The sequence below is a fragment of the Sarcophilus harrisii genome, chromosome 1 (assembly GCF_902635505.1).
Source record: "Sarcophilus harrisii chromosome 1, mSarHar1.11, whole genome shotgun sequence".
Lineage (NCBI taxonomy): Eukaryota > Metazoa > Chordata > Mammalia > Dasyuromorphia > Dasyuridae > Sarcophilus > Sarcophilus harrisii.
Window position 1 is genome coordinate 546,472,353 of NC_045426.1, and position 16,134 is coordinate 546,488,486.

The following is a 16,134-nucleotide window of genomic DNA, read 5'->3' on the forward strand; positions in this document are numbered from 1 at the left end:
CTCACCTGATAAAACTAAGAAAGATAAAGAAATAGAACAGGAACTCAAATAAAAGATAACAGGTAAACACGGCAAAGAGAACAACTTGCTAGGATAAGAGTGAAGAGGATTTTTAAGGACATCTAATCCAAATTGTTCCTTTGAAAACAGAAGATAGTTTTGTAAGTTTCCCAAAATAGAAATTATGAACATCAAACATAAGATTAACCAAACTTGAAAGGAAAGATACATAGTATATTTGAAACCCAATGGGTTAACTCTAGACCCTGGAGTCAAACACTATTGTCATTCAGTCAACTTCATCTGTGTCCAACTTTCACTTGGGGTTTCTTGGTAAAGATATTGGAATGGTTGGCCATTTCCTTCTCCCACTCATTTTACATATGAGGCAAAGAGGGTTAAATAACTTGCTCAAGATAGCAAATGTGTGAAGCCAAATTTGAACTTTGGAAGATGTCTTCCTGACTTTAGGCTCAACACTCTTTCCATTAAATCATTAACCAGTCTAACTTTTCAAAAAAGAAATACAAAACCAAATCATCTGTATTAAAAAAGAGATTTCACAATAAACAAATTATTAGAAACTACTTTGCCCAATTATATGTCACAAACTGACAACTTATGAGAAATGGTTGAATCTTTTAAAAAACATAATATCCCAATTAACAGAAAGAAAATTTAAATAAACCAATTTCAGAAAAACAAGACATTAAATGAACTCCCAAAGAAAAATACTGGGATCAGAGCTAGCAAACATTTAAAAATTAATTTATTCCAATTATTTTTGCAAAAAATAGAAGAGATCCTGTCAAACTCCTTCTACAAATCATATATGGTCCTAACACCAAATCCAGGAAAAGACAAAACTGAGAAAAAGAAAACTGAATATAATGAATATTAATATGAAATTTAAATAATTTAGCAAAGGAAATAAAGCAGTTTCAAAAGTTAAATCAGTCTGTCATGGCTTAGTGGACAAAGATGACCTCAAAGCTAGAGACACTTAGATTTCAGTCCCATCACTAACAGATATTAACTGTGGAATCTGAGGTTACTTCACCATTTGGTGTCCTAGGCAACAGGGAAGTTGTCAACTTACAGTAGGGGAAGCTTCTTTACCTGGAAGTTCTCTATAATAATGAAGTTGTAGGTCCAATCCTGATCAACTTTCTTAATAGAACAATCAAGAAACATAATATACCCAGATGGTTTCCAAAAGGAAAGAATGAGGCTCTTGAATTTGCCTCTGCCTCACTTAAGTTCAATTCACTTGCAAGTCATGACATCACCTTCCAGATGTCACTGTTTCTCTTTCAGAACAAAGGACAAGATATTTTATCATATTTAATCCTCATGACAAGTCTTTTCATGACCCTATTTGAGGTTTTCTTGGCAAGATACTAGATGAAGTGATGTCATTTCTCTCCAGTTCATTTTACAGATACAGAAACTGAGACAAACCATTTAAGTGACTTGCTTACAGTCACACTGCTAATATATGTCTTCAAGCCAGATTGAAATTCAGGTCAGGCACTCCATGTACTAAGCAAACTAGCCCAATCCCACTTTGCAAATAAGAAACACAAAAAAGATTTAATCAGGGTCTTGGTCTGAATTTCAATTTGGATTTTCCTGACTCAGAATACTCCATTAAAACACCACAGAGAGGAATACAACACTTGCAGCCATGCAAGATAATAAATTTTAAAAGCCCAAAATACTTTAAATATGAACTTAGTAACTGGGCCCTTCATCACAACCTCAATTACTAGAAAACATCTCCAATAACTTTTTTTTTTTTTTTTTGGGGGGGGGGGGAGGGAGAACAGGGTGTCAACCATCATGGGTTTAAGCCAATGTAGTATTCTATTTCTACAATAGAAATAATTTATGAAGTTTATTTACTAACAAAACATTAACTTCTCTATTCTTCAATCCATAAAATGGCTTACCCAAACCACTAGGCAAACCTACTGCAAAAATTATGGAGATGGTAAATTCTAGGTATTGAGATGAAGGGTGCTCTTTAGTTGTCTCCAATCTGATTATACATCCCTCCACCTGAAGGAGCTCAGCCATTTAGCACCCCAGATCACATCCATCCCCTTCATCTCCTCCAGCCCCCTACATGTATACACACACACACACACACACACACACACACACACACACACACACTCCTACCCCAACACCACCACTACCACCACTACCACCACCACAAACCATCAAAATCAGAATTCAAACTAGTAATAATTGGACTCTAGGGTGATGATACTTCACAAATATTAAAAAATAAAACCGACTTTTGGGGCTGCAGAATCATGATGAATCATCTCCTTGGCTCCCTAGGAGTGGTTTCCTAGACACATAAACCAAAGATGAAGGTGTTCCAGAAACATACCTCCATTTAATCCAATGAAAATTTCCACCCACTCACTCCTCCTAGGTGGGGAAAGCAATGCAAAAGAAAATTCTTTCCAAGTCTGGATGTTGTACAAGAAATATCTTTCACTTAAAAGCTACCACCACCACAATGCAACTTTGTCTAAATTGTTTTCATCAGAGTATTATTTTTATAACAACAGAAATTTTAATCCTAAGGAGCTCAGTAAAAATCACATAAATTTTCTGTCAAAAATAATTTTTTTTCACTATCATTTCTCAAAATAGCCATCTTATTAAGCATCAGATATAAATACACGATGCAAGTGCATGTGTATATATGCATGCAATATGGCCCAGTGCTAGGCACAGAGGACACAGAGACAGAAATAAAGTTTCACATTTTACATTACATTTTGCTTGACAGTCCCTCAATGAAGGACAGGGTAGGCGGGGAAGGCCTACCAAGCCAGCAGGAATGCAAAAGATAAAGTGTGAGAAGGAAGTATGAGGGGCAGTGCAGAGAAAGGTAAGAAGTTTGGAAAAACACTGAACTGAGAGTGAGTGAGTGAGTGAGTGACTTATTAAAGCTTATAAGTCTAATGAAGCAACATATGGATGGTTTCAGCAACAAGTAGAGTGAAGAGAAAAATCAGATGGTGATGCCTCTTTTTAAATGTTATTCCCTCCCATTGGTGATGTCAGTTTCTGATGTCAGACCATTTTGACAGGGTCAAGAAGTTTGGTTAAAAACTTTCTTTTCTGGGTCTTCCACAGCTATGGCTGGAGTGCCTGCAGGCTGCTATAATAAGCCAGCTGAGCAGGAACAAAAGATGTACTCATAGAAATCTCTCCTTGAACCTTCACACTTACTATGGTAAGCATCATCAGCAAATCACTCTGCCAATCTAGACCTCATGCTTTTTATAAAAATTGATGCACTTTATAAATGACTTGCTATTATCTTGGTTTATAAACTTCCACCAGGCCTGAATAAACTGAATAAACTTGCTGGCCTGAACCCTATACCACAAGCAATCATTTAACTCATTCCTAAAAACTTCCACCCATTTCAAATACACTTACAAAATGTAACTAATATTTCATGAAACAATTGCATTCATATATTCATATCAGTAAAACATACTGTCCAACTTATTTGGGCAAAAGACCTCAGATGATTTAAGCTAAAATTTTGCATAAACTAAGACCTGAAACATTCTATCAAAGAACTTAACTCTAACTCTCCCCACCGCCTTTTGCTTTTTATACCACAAATATGTAAAATTTTATTCTGCCTGTGGTTTGAGACATATCTCAGAGAATTGTCTAAAATAAATCATTTTACTAGAAATATTAAGGGCTACTTTCTACAGATCATAATGAAGCTCTCCCTTCTCTGAACAAAGTTCTCTAACAATTCTACAGCAGATGGTCTTGCTTACAGACTGGAGTAGATTTTTTTTACTTCCACAAGTAATAATAAAAGCTTGCATTTATATTGCACTTATATAAATATTTTTCTAATTTCATCCTCACATCATCAACACTGGCAGGGATTATTATTATTATTACCATTTTGCAAATTAAGAACCTGAGGCAGACAATGTTGAAGTGACTTGCCTGAAATGTCTAAGGATCTAAGGCTGAATTTAAACTTGGATTTTCCCGATTCCAAGCCCAGCACTTTAGCAAAGTGCCAGTGTTCACAAAGATTGGATTAATCAATTTACTGGGAATGAGATGGAGAGGTTGGGGGGTGGGGGTGGGAGGGGGAGATCTAACTTGCCACTTTACAATGTAACAAGACAAAAGAAAGATGTGAACAATGATGTGTTAACAATCCTACTACCAATCCCACTCCTCAAACTCAAGTACCCAGGTCTCCCATGTAACAAGAGGGGAGGGAAAAGTTCCGTTTATTTTTACTAGCAAGGATTGGTAAATTGATGGTAAAAATGGTTCTTTGAAAATTTAATAGGAAACATTGAAGTCTCTTGCATAACTTGATGTAAATGAACAAGATCAGGTGAGATTTCTCAGGACAGTTGTAAAAGTCAAGTAAGGCTTCCTCTACTTCGGAGATGAAGTAGGCCTGAAGGTCTTTGAGCATTGACTTAAGGGCAAACCTTCCAGCTATCCTCCCATGACATCATTTTCTCCCTACTTCAATCAAATATAGGCAAATATGTACTTATTGGCCAAGTTCATTTCTTCCATAGTTGTCACTTTTTAGAATGTAAGATCCTCAGCCAATGAGGATGATGAGCAGTGGTGGGAGGGGTGTTTTCGTTAGGGACTATTTAGTGTAAAACTTATCCAAGAAGGTGCCTCCTCCCTTCCATTGCCTGCCCAATGAGTGGAATATACAATAAACTTTTGCTTTGCTCCTAGAGATCTCTCTAGCTTTTTTAAAATGGTGACCACTCACCAATTTAAGACACACATAAACAAAGTGCCTTATTGCTTTTACTGGACCATTTAAATGATAGGCCCTTAGCAATCACATGAAAACTCCAAAATCTATTATGATTTTGTGATTTAACCCAAGTCCCCTGTTTCACTAATGAGAAAAACTAAGTCTGAAAGAAAACTGATTTCACAAAGAGGGGAAAGATAGAATTCAAACTCAGAATTCAGCTCTTACCACTAAATAAACAATATATAGGGAGGGTACTGGGGACAATTAATACCAAAAGATAGTTGAAGAAATTGGCAATCTTTTGTTCAGAAGGGGGAAAAAAGGATAATCATTACAATGACAATCATTGATTTAACTTAAGGGAATTGAATTTTAATCATACCTGAGTAACCAGAAGAGGATTTAATATATTCCTCTTAAAAAAAAAAAAAAAAAAGATAAAAGGGTGAAAAGAAGGGAAATGAAAGGAAAGAATGAACATTTATTATGTGCCAGATACTATGCAAAGAACATTAGATTTTCTATAACATGGGTGCTACTATCAATCTCATTTTTTAGCCGAGAGATTAACTGACTTGCCCAGGGTCATGTCGCTGGTAATTGAGCATGAATTTGAACTCAGATGTTCCAGACAAATGCTCAATGTTCCATGGCCTACTACATCAGCTAGAAAGAATATAAACGCCATTGGGGTTGGTTTCTTGGGGGCAGGGATAGGGTAGCAGCACAAATTCAAAGGACAAGTAAGTATATACTTTGTCCCCAATACTAAACTGATATACTGATGTATCAAATCAAATCAAATCAATGTTCTTTTAACTAAAGCCTGAAATGAAATATTGTGGCAATCTATAATAGATGGCGTGAAAAAAGCTACAGGGAGTTCAAAATATATTTCTATATACTCTATGCTTTAAAAACTGAATAATTGATTTGAAATACCATAACTGCATCGTGAGTTCTTATAATTTATTACCTGAATACCTATTTGGAAGCTTTTAAAAAACATAGACTATTGATGAGGCAAGCTATAAACTGCATTCAATCATGAAAGAGGTGAAAATCATACAACAGGCTGCCCTCCAGTACCAGGGATGTCAAATTCACTGGTAAGATGGTCATCTGTGCCTTTAGGAATGCATTCAGAACTCACACACAATCCAGAGTGAATACCTAACAGATTAGTACAACAAAACACTAACATTCAACAAAACTGAGGATAGATGACCTTTAGAAAAATGTTTCAAAGGTTTGCAATGTTCTTTGCTTATTTTGTCATTTTGAACAAGATGAGGTGAGATCTTTCAAGATAGTTGTGAAAATCAAGTAAGCCTTCATCTACTTCAGAGTTTGAGTAGGCCGGAAGGTCTTTGAGCTTGATTGAAGGCAATCAAGTTCAATTTCTTGGGTAGTTCCCAAGTTTAGAATGTAAGACCCTCAGCCAATGAGGATGATGGTCGGTGGTGGAGAGATATTTGCGTTAGGGACTATTTTAAAGTTTCAAACCTGTCCTAAAAGGTGCCTCCTCCTTTCTATTCGCTCACCATTTCTAAGCCACACAATTCAACCTCAAAACAACCTTATTAAAGGGGTATATAATTATTAGACCCATTTCACAGATGAAGAAACTAAAGTTCATACCTAACTAGGCCAATATCACACAGCTATTAAAGGTCCACTCAGGTCTACCTGACTTAATATTCACCAAAGGGAAGGAATGGAAAGAAAAATAATGATTATCTAAACATCAGTTTAGTACAGGAATTTTCACCCTGTTTGTCAAAAGGCTTAATCTGGTTCCCCATGTCTATTTTCTTAATGTTTCAAATAAAGACCTGTCTGGTCCTACAATCTCTCTTCATGCCCAAAGAGAAGCCACTACAATCAATAAAGACATCCAAATTGCCTTTCTCTACAAGCTTCAAATGAAAAAGAAGCTGATATGAAAACCACATTGAGATTAAGCCCTTGAAGGTTTATGCACACCTGTATTTTGAGTTAAAGTCAAAAATCTTCTTAAAAAATCTTCCAATGCGATTTTAAGTATCTGATCTGGTTTAGTTTATGCCCAGGATCATAAATCCACAGAGAGAGAAAGGTAATATAGTTACATGCAGCATTAAGTTCCATGTAAAACTATAAAAGCGGTCTCCAAGAGAATGTAGCATTTAATAGAACTTGATACCCTCACTAGGTACTGATGTTAACTTTCCAAATGGCCAGTGGTTAAAAAAGATTAGATAGGAAGGAAGGGGGAAGGAAGAAGGGGCAAGCAAATTTAGACAAAATGACAAAAGCTCCCCCACTTCATTCTGCCAAGATAAACATTTAAAGGAAAACTGAGATCCTAAGTTGGGGGGGGGGGGGGGGGGGGGGGGGGAGGGAGGTGGCACAAGACCACAGTTTCACTTAGAGGAAGAAAGAAGTTTAAATTTCCTCATTTATCAAAATTAGATTGACCCTTCAAAGCTCACTACTGGTAGCATTTGCCCTAAATGCCACCTCTACTAACACTGTCAGCTTAATTGATTTTCTTGTACTCCTAAAACCAGAACTCAAAAGGTCAATCTCAACTAGCAACACAAATCTACAAGGAGTTAATTAAAATAATTTTTGCGTTTTCTTTTTTCTTTTTTGGGAGGTTGAGCAGGGTCAGATCTTGAAGTCCAAATATCATCGTCTGTTAGCATCTAAGTATGTGGGAAGCCAATTACACAAAGACGGGATGAGGGGGCAAAGAGGGAGAGAAGGAGTAAAAGACTGATGAGGGGAGTTTGAAATGGAATAAGTACTTTATGCAAATTCTCTGTTCTACTATACACACCAAAAGGGCTGGGTTTTGTTAACAGGACTAAGAATTGCTTTGGTTTGTTCAGGCTGACTGGAAGGATAAATATGAGCCAAGGAAAATAGAGATGGTGACTTTTTTGTTTCTTATCTGTTATTTTTCTATTCAAGACAACCTAACATACAATTTCACTTTCTTTTTGCCCCCTCCTTCTAGCTTTTAGTGATGTTGAATATGGCAACTTGACGACTGTTAAGTGCAGATGCAATCCGATATAGTTGAATCTGTTCAACTATTCTTCACCATTTGCTGATAACTGAAAGATACTTCCTTCACCAAGGAAGTTATCCAGACTCCTCTCCAATGAGGGGGGGAAAGGGGGAGGGGGGAGAGAGAAGGGGACAGAAGAGAGGAGAAAAGGGGGAGGGGGGAGAAGGAAGGAAGAAGAAGGGCATTTATCATTGATGACTTCTGATTTGGTTCAAATAAAACCAAATTTAGGACTTCTGGCCCCACCCAAAAGCTATAGAAGGGTTGGCTCAACAAAATATGATAGACAAATGGAAATAAGCAATTAGAAATGATGAACCAGACCAATTCATAGAAACCTTTGAAACTTCGTGAACGAATACCAATGGAGCAAAGTGAGCAGTTTCAGAACAATTTATAAATAATGAAAGACTACAGAATTCTGATCAATGCAGTGACCAATCATAAGTAATGAAAATTTATCATACTCCCCATATCTGGATAGACAGAAAATGCAGAGACATGTATGTATTGATATTGTCAAAGTATCATTTGGTTTTGTTGGAAAGCAAGGGATTATGTGATTCAAAGAATAATAGAGACACAAAACTATTTAACAGTTTAGTTACATAGAAGCCTTTTCTATTCAATGAAATATTCATGGGTTGATGTCAGCTAAGTTCATAATAGAAAAAATTTCTTTAAAAAAAATACAACAACAAAATGACAAAACATAAATTTCTTTAAAAAAAATACAACAAATATAAAACTTAGAATTCCTTCAGATCATCTCCATACTCATCCATAAAATAGTAGAAAATGTTTTAATTACCATTATTTAAGTACAAAAAAGAGGAAGGATAAGAGAGAAATATACTCAGAGAAACAAAACAACAAAAGAAAGAACATGAAACAAACAAAACAAATTACTAAGAACATAAGAGAGGCATCAAACGTAACTGAGCATGCATGACTGATGTTTCCCTTACCTTTCCTTTAAATTAAAAGCTTTTCAAGCAGGAAGGCTTCTTTAGCTTGACAGGCTTCCCAGGTTCAAGCAAACTGACAGAAAATGCTTATGCATGAAGAGTTTTACTTCTCCCAAACTCCCATCAAATAATGTGTACTTATCTTTGATTACAGTCTATTTAAAGGAAAAAAAAAAAGCTACAGCCGAAATTGGATTAATAACTTCTGCTGAAAACGATTTATTGCATAACACAACTCTGACAGTCTGAATCTCAGGCCACCAACTGAGTCTTTATAAAAGTCTGCTGGGCAGCTGCCAAGTCAGCTCTTTGGAGTCTGAGCATGTCAGACATCTGAGACAGTAGTCAAGGCAGCAGCATGGGCCATGACATCCAGAGCCCTACACGTCTATGGTTAAATGGTACAGTCAGGAAACAGAGCAGGGAGAGCCACGAAACACAGAGGTAAAACCTCCTACAGCTGTTGATCTGACAGTTTAGTTCTTCAGCATAATCAAAAAAGACCCAATAACTGTGTCAGGATTTTCCCCCCAGAATTACAATTACAATGCCAACAGGGAAAAGTTGAGGAGGTGGGAGAAGAGAAGAGGAGGAGGCTGAACACAATTTGCTCACTAGGTCCTGAACCCTCTGTCTTCTGAGACTGAATTGCAAAATTGAAGAGATTTCATTAAAAACAGTGTAATCAAAAACCCCCAATGAAGAAAATGAGAATGTGTGTGCACTCTAGCATAGCTCACTAGAGCTCATTATGATCAGCAGTCAGAAGAAAACAGAGGGCATGAATGAAATACTGACCAAATGAATTCTAATTGATTTAGCTCTTTTTTAAAAAACGTAAAAGGAGTGGTGAAGGAGGAGAATCTCAATATAAATGTGCCTTTAATTCTTTTAATTTTTTAAAGGCAAATTAATATTCTAAATTAATGTGCTCATTAAAGACTGGCTATGTCTTTGGAGGAGCTGGGTCTTCCCAAATGTGCCTCTTGATTTCTTAGAAAGAACATAAACTGTTTCAAGAGATTAGAAACAGATCCACAGGGGAAGCCTGGCCTGAATGGAAATTGGCACAAGGAGAAATCAATTGAAGGAACCAAACATATATGAACCCATATCCATATCCACCTGATTTTCTTAGTCACTAATGTAAAGATAGAGAGATTTACATGCCAGTCTCCCTAATTAGACATTCACCAAGCAGTAACTGTGTCCTTAATTACAAAGTCCCAATTTTTTCATTTGGAGAAAGACTTTAAAATACTGATTTTCTTAGGCCTTCAAATCTTATACTAGGGCATCTGCCACAATTAAAACCACTGGGATTAAGACCAGACAAAAGCAGAAGCCTGGTAGCCAGTGAACCATGTCCTTCACTCCACTAGTTCCCAGCCACCCAGCTCCAAGAGTGGCTATATATATATATATATATATATGAGATTCTCTTTCACATAATACCAAAGCACATGTCTGGGACAAATTCCTCTTCACCATTAGTCCATATATTCATTACCTCTACTGTTTATCTTCTTGATAAACTGAAAGCATTAGGTAAAGTCAACTGCTCAGTGCAGATCCCAAACCTAGCAGTTTACAAATCCTCTCGGGAATTCTGCAGTTCATACAGCCCCCATTCCAGACTTCCCAATCCCTATGCCTCACTCAAAGGAACCTCTGTTCCATTCTCTAAATGCTAGTCAAAATTTTGCTGCTTCTCTCCACTAATCAAGCTCTTCCTTCTCTCTGGAATGTGAGTACCATTGCCCTGCCTCAATTTATATTTGCTTTCTTTGAAAGTACTGTTCAAATGCATCCGCCAGGATGAAGCATTATTTCATCCCCCAAGCCATAAAAGCTCTCTCCTCTCTAGACTCATGAGAAAGATACTTTGCACATACGATGGCACCTCCACATGTGTTATATTACTGTTCACATTGTCATTGTATTATATATATATAGTGTATATTACATATATAATATACATCATAAGCTACATATACATATTGCTATATTACATACTGTATTACACTTGCCTGTGTATATCTTAGCTCTCCTATCAGAAACATACAAATATAAACTCTATGAAAGGAGAGAACTCAAACATCTAGTACATGCACACAAAATAGGTTCAATATATGTGCAATGAACACAGTACCTTTTCAAGGACACAAAATTCTTTCTATTACAGATTGTCAAACTACTCTAGTCCATATCTATATGGCCAGCTAAAGATGCTATAAAGAAAATAAATGGGAAAAGTAACAACTACTTTAAAAAAAAAAAAAACCACTAGGATTCAAGATATTCATGAAAATCCTTTTTTTCTCTGCTCTTTGTACATGGATTTGTTGATAGTGATCAAGTCCATAATTAAAAAAAAAAACCCACAAACCATATTATCTTAAGACAATAAATAATAGGGAAAGTGAGCATTTATCCAGGAACAACCCTAGTTCTAACTTCCATATTCTGCTAATTTTAATTGTGCCAATTAGAAAAAAAGAAAAAATGAAAAAAAATAGAGAAAGGTACACGTCTCAGGAAAGGATGATACAGGGGTTGCATGCAGTGGGAGGAAGGGGCAAAGAGAAGGATAGTGGCCACTCTTGCAAATTATATTTTGCAAGGTTTGCCTTAAAGTGCTTTTCTTTGTTACAAGAGATAAATCTATTGGGAGGAGAGACAAATATATCCAGAAATGATTATTATAGAAAGAAAATACAATCATAAAGCTTTTTAAAAATGGTTGAAATAATTATATTGTAATATACTCCAGAAAGCACACCAAAAAACCAAAAGCAACCAACCCCAAATGCTGATTTTCTGGCAGTCAAAAAACAAATCAAAACAAAAAACAAAATTCGGAGCCTAGCTTCTGTTTCACAACCACCATCATGGAGACAGAGAAAGAGAGAAGCCTACACCTTTTAAGCAATCCAGCCATGACTGAATAGTTGCCAATAAACCTTTTTTGAGTTTGCTCAAAAATTAAATGGGAGGTTGCTAAAGCCTTTGAAGAAAATGTGACAAGATGCACCACAAACTGTCTAGGGAGACAAAGCAAAAGCTGGAAACAACAAATTAAGAGTAACTCCAGAGACAGAGAGGGTAGGGGTAGGAAAGGAGTAAAACCACCTAAAAGGAACCTAAAAAACAATGTCTGTGCTCAAGTAACTAATTTCATTTAAAAGTCTTTCCCACAGTTGAGATAGGAGAGCAGCCAAGAGTGAGCAGACTCATCTAGGTATGTTGATTTTCCATAGAAAATTTTTCAGAAGAAATACAATGTATTATAAGAAAAAGAGGCATAGAGAGGAAAGTAAACAAGCTTTTCCAGATTCAAGTCTTTTCTACCTGTGACTCATGTTGTTATGCCACAGTTTTCTTTTATTGTCCTGACTCAGTTTCCCCAATTATCCGGACCCAGTCCTGAATCAGTTTCTCCAATTGTTCTGCTTCAATTTATAATTATCAGCTCAAAGCTCAGTCCTGCAAAACCTCCCCTCCCTCTTTATCAGAATGTGATAAGGATAAAAGACCTTTTGTTTTAGAATATCATAATGCCTCTTCCCATCCTAAGCTATTGGAACCCCATTCCCAGGGTGCCTCCCCCCATCTCCAGTGGCTCACCGCTCCCTGTCAGAGTCCCAGTCCCACTCTCAGCACCAGGGCTCTGCCCCTGCCTCAATCTACCCCCTGAGTCTGAGCCATGTATGTATAGGTCATTGAGAACTCACATTGTTTGCTGGATTCTTGGAAGTCTCATTCAGCCCTGGGACCAAAACATGGATCCATTTGGTGCCAGTAAATCTCTCCCATTTAATAAATTATTAAATACTCTCTAATCTCTATCTTGCCTCAGTTTTTCTGGCATTACAATGTCCCAATTATATTTCATAAGCAGAGAGCAAATGGTAAGCAAATTATACCGATAAGAAAGTAGAAGCCCCAGTCCAGCCACCTTAACACAGTATTTAAATGTATCCCCTAGCATTTGTCAATGTAGGAAAAATCTATTAGATGTGTGAAATCATAAATAACACATATTCTTTTTGTATATTTAAACCTGGAAAATAAGTGATATGGCCAGGAGTGAGGAGGCAGGTAGGTCCTCTTAAGGACATAGAAAGCCTCCCTCCCTCAATTCCTTTACCACAAAGCCAAAATAGTTCCAAGTTGCCTATGAAGGGCAAAACTGATTCATTTACAGCAAGACACTGGACCAAATAGCCACAACACAGATAAAGAGGGGAAGGGAGGAAAAAAATTAAAACTGCACTCTACAGCAAAGAACACATAAGCAACCATTTTAGACGAATCCCAAAATTTTTCTCTTTGGACTTCTGAATTAAAGCTATGTGTTATATATTGTATCCAAGAGCTACTGTAATCTATTTAACATGTATAGGACTGCTTGCCATCTGGGGAGAGGGTGGAGGGAGGGAGGGGAAAAATCGGAACAGAAGTGAGTGCAAGGGATAACGTTATAAAAAATTACCCTGGCATGGGTTCTGTCAATAAAAAGTTATTTATAAAAAATAAAAAATAAAAAATAAAACTATGTGTTGACCTATTTAAACAGAACAAGAAGCTAGTCCCTGAGTAAGGCAGAGAAGAAAATGTCAAAGTATCATCTCCCTAGCAGGCTTTCATTTACTCATTCCTGTAGCATGCATCTCAACCATGTAATTTTTTTCTCCCACTGAATAGGGAATCCAAATTATTTCTTTTACATATCTCACAGATGTATTCCTAAAATATTACAACTAAAAACAGCTTTTAAATCATGTATTATTTCTATCTCTAGGACATGTTTTATCCATGTCCAAACACCCTATTTTTATAAAGATGAAGGAACTGAATCACAGAGTAAGGAACATCAATTTCAAAAACACATATATCTAGAATTTATCACTGGTCTTAAACTCCTAATCAAGGGACTCCTTCTAAAACAGATGAGATAACTAACATTTATATAATAATGCTTACTATGGGGCAGGCACTTTACAAATAGCTGAGTTTTCTTGTCAACCCTGGGGGTAATGGCTGGAAAGTTCTTCTAAATAATTATCCTTATTTTATTACCATAAATAATTATCTTTCTTTTACAACTGAGGAAATTTGGGAAGCTATAAATATACAATGCTAGATTTGAAGTCAGACCTTTCTGACTCCAGGCTAAGGCCCTCTCTACTGGGAATTGGTCTAGCTCTATAACATCTTACCTTGCTCCAGAGTTACCTGGATACCATATATCCTATGTAAAACCAATTTTTTTCAACTTTAGTACAAATCTTCCCAAGGTTTTTGGGGACAATATCTGTTTTAACAAACCTTTGAAATGAAATATATACACAAAGCACAAGTAAATGGCTTTTAAATCTCGTTTTTAAAGGAAATTTATTTTTCTGAAATGGAATGATGTATCTTACAAATATTTTCAGCAATCCTAATAGACTAATAGCCCTTGTGAGAGTAGAAATGCAATTTCAGAAGAAATATGTATTTACTCATCTTTTTACTATTTTCTTCTCCACCCCCAAAATCAGGAAAAATTGAATTCCCATATCATCCCCATGGGCTGAATTTCCAAGGTCAATTTCCCCAGGTCATGTAGCCCAAGGGATTCAATCACACCAATTCAATCATGATGGACTTGATATAAAAATTTGGTTTTCTTTGAAAATAACTTTTTATACTATCAACAGCTGTTTTAAATGGAATTTTTCTTTGTATCTCTTGCTGTTGGATTTTGTTAGTGATGTATAAAAATGCTGATGATTTATGTGGATTTATTTTGTATCCTGCAAACTTGCTAAATTTGTAGATTATTTTAAATAGCTTTTTAGTAGAATCTCTAGGGTTCTCTAAGTATACCATCATATCATTTGCAAAGAGTGATAATTTGGTTTCCTCATTACTTATTCTAATTTCTTTAAAGTCTTTTTCATCTCTTATAGCCAAAGCTAGCATCTCTAATACAATATTGAATAGTAATGGCGATAGTGGGCAACTTTGTTTCACTCCTGATCTTATTGAGAATGGTTCAGTTTATCCCCATTACATATGATGCTTACTGATGGTTTTAAATAGAAACTTCTGATTATTTTAAGGAAAAGTCCATTTATTCCTATACTCTCAAGCGTTTTTAATAGGAATTACATATGATGCTTACTGATGGTTTTAAATAGATACTACTGACTATTTTAAGGAGTGTATTTATTCCTAATCTCTAGTGCTTTTAATAGGAATGGGTGTTAGATTTTATCAAATACTTTTTCTGCATCTATTGAGATGATCAAATGACTTTATTAATTTGGTTATTGATATATTCAATTATGTTAATAGTTTTCCTAATATTGAACCAGCCTTGCATTACTGGTATAAATCCTAATTGTCCTGGGTATGATTTCTTGTAATCTTTTTGCTAATTTAAGATTTTTGCATCAATGTTCATTAGGGAGATTGGTTTATAAATTTCTTTCTCTGTTTTAGTCCTAGCTGGTTTAGGTATCAGTATCATGTCTGTGTCATAAGGAATTTTGTAGGACTCCTTCAATCCCTATTTTTTCAAATAGTTTATACAGCATTGTTCTTTAAATGTTTGGTAGAATTCACATGTAAATCCATCTGGTCCTGGGGATTTTTTCTTAGGGAGTTGATTAATATCTTGTTCTATTTTTTTTTTTCTAAAAATGGGACTACTTAACCAAGTTATTTCTTCCTCTGTTAACCTGGGCAACCTATATCTTTGAAAGTATCCATCCATTTCATTTAAGTTATCAAATTTATTGACATCAAGTTGGGCAAAGTAACTCCTAATTATTGCCCTAATTTCCTCTTCATTACTGGAAAATTCTCCCTTTTCATTTTTAAGAAAGACTAACAATTTTATTTTATATAGTCAGGAAATATATGAACAAAACTACAGAGCACTTTCTACAAAATAAAGTCAGATCTAAACAACTGGAAAAATATCAAGTGCTCTTAGATAGGTCCAGTGAATATAATAAAGATGAAAATGGAGGGAGGGAGGGAGGAAGGGAGGAAGGGAGCAAGGAGACCAAGCACAATCTAGTGTTTGACAAACCCAAAGACCAAAGTTTTTGGGATAAGAACTCATTATTTGGGAAAAACTGCTGGGAAAATTGGAATATAGTATGGCAGAACCTAGACACTGACCACACTTAACATCGTACACCAAGATAAAATCAAAATGGGTTCATGATCTAGGCATAAAGAATGAGATTATAAATAAAATTTTAAAACATAGGATAGGTTACGTCTCAGATCTGTGGAGGAGGAAG

General features: G+C 35.9%; 1 protein-coding gene and 1 long non-coding RNA gene across 2 annotated transcripts in view; one reads left to right on the forward strand and one right to left on the reverse strand.

The window, feature by feature from the left end:
- The window catches only part of LOC116420637, a 44,238-nt gene extending 40,871 nt beyond the window's left edge, over nucleotides 1–3,367 (forward strand). The window contains exon 4 of the long non-coding RNA XR_004231014.1: nucleotides 3,160–3,367. This is a non-coding gene — a long non-coding RNA (uncharacterized LOC116420637). The remainder of the gene's footprint in view (nucleotides 1–3,159) is intronic.
- JARID2 (jumonji and AT-rich interaction domain containing 2) overlaps nucleotides 1–16,134 on the reverse strand; it is a 315,080-nt gene that overhangs the window by 181,138 nt on the left and 117,808 nt on the right. The gene's annotated exons all lie outside the window — the stretch shown is intronic.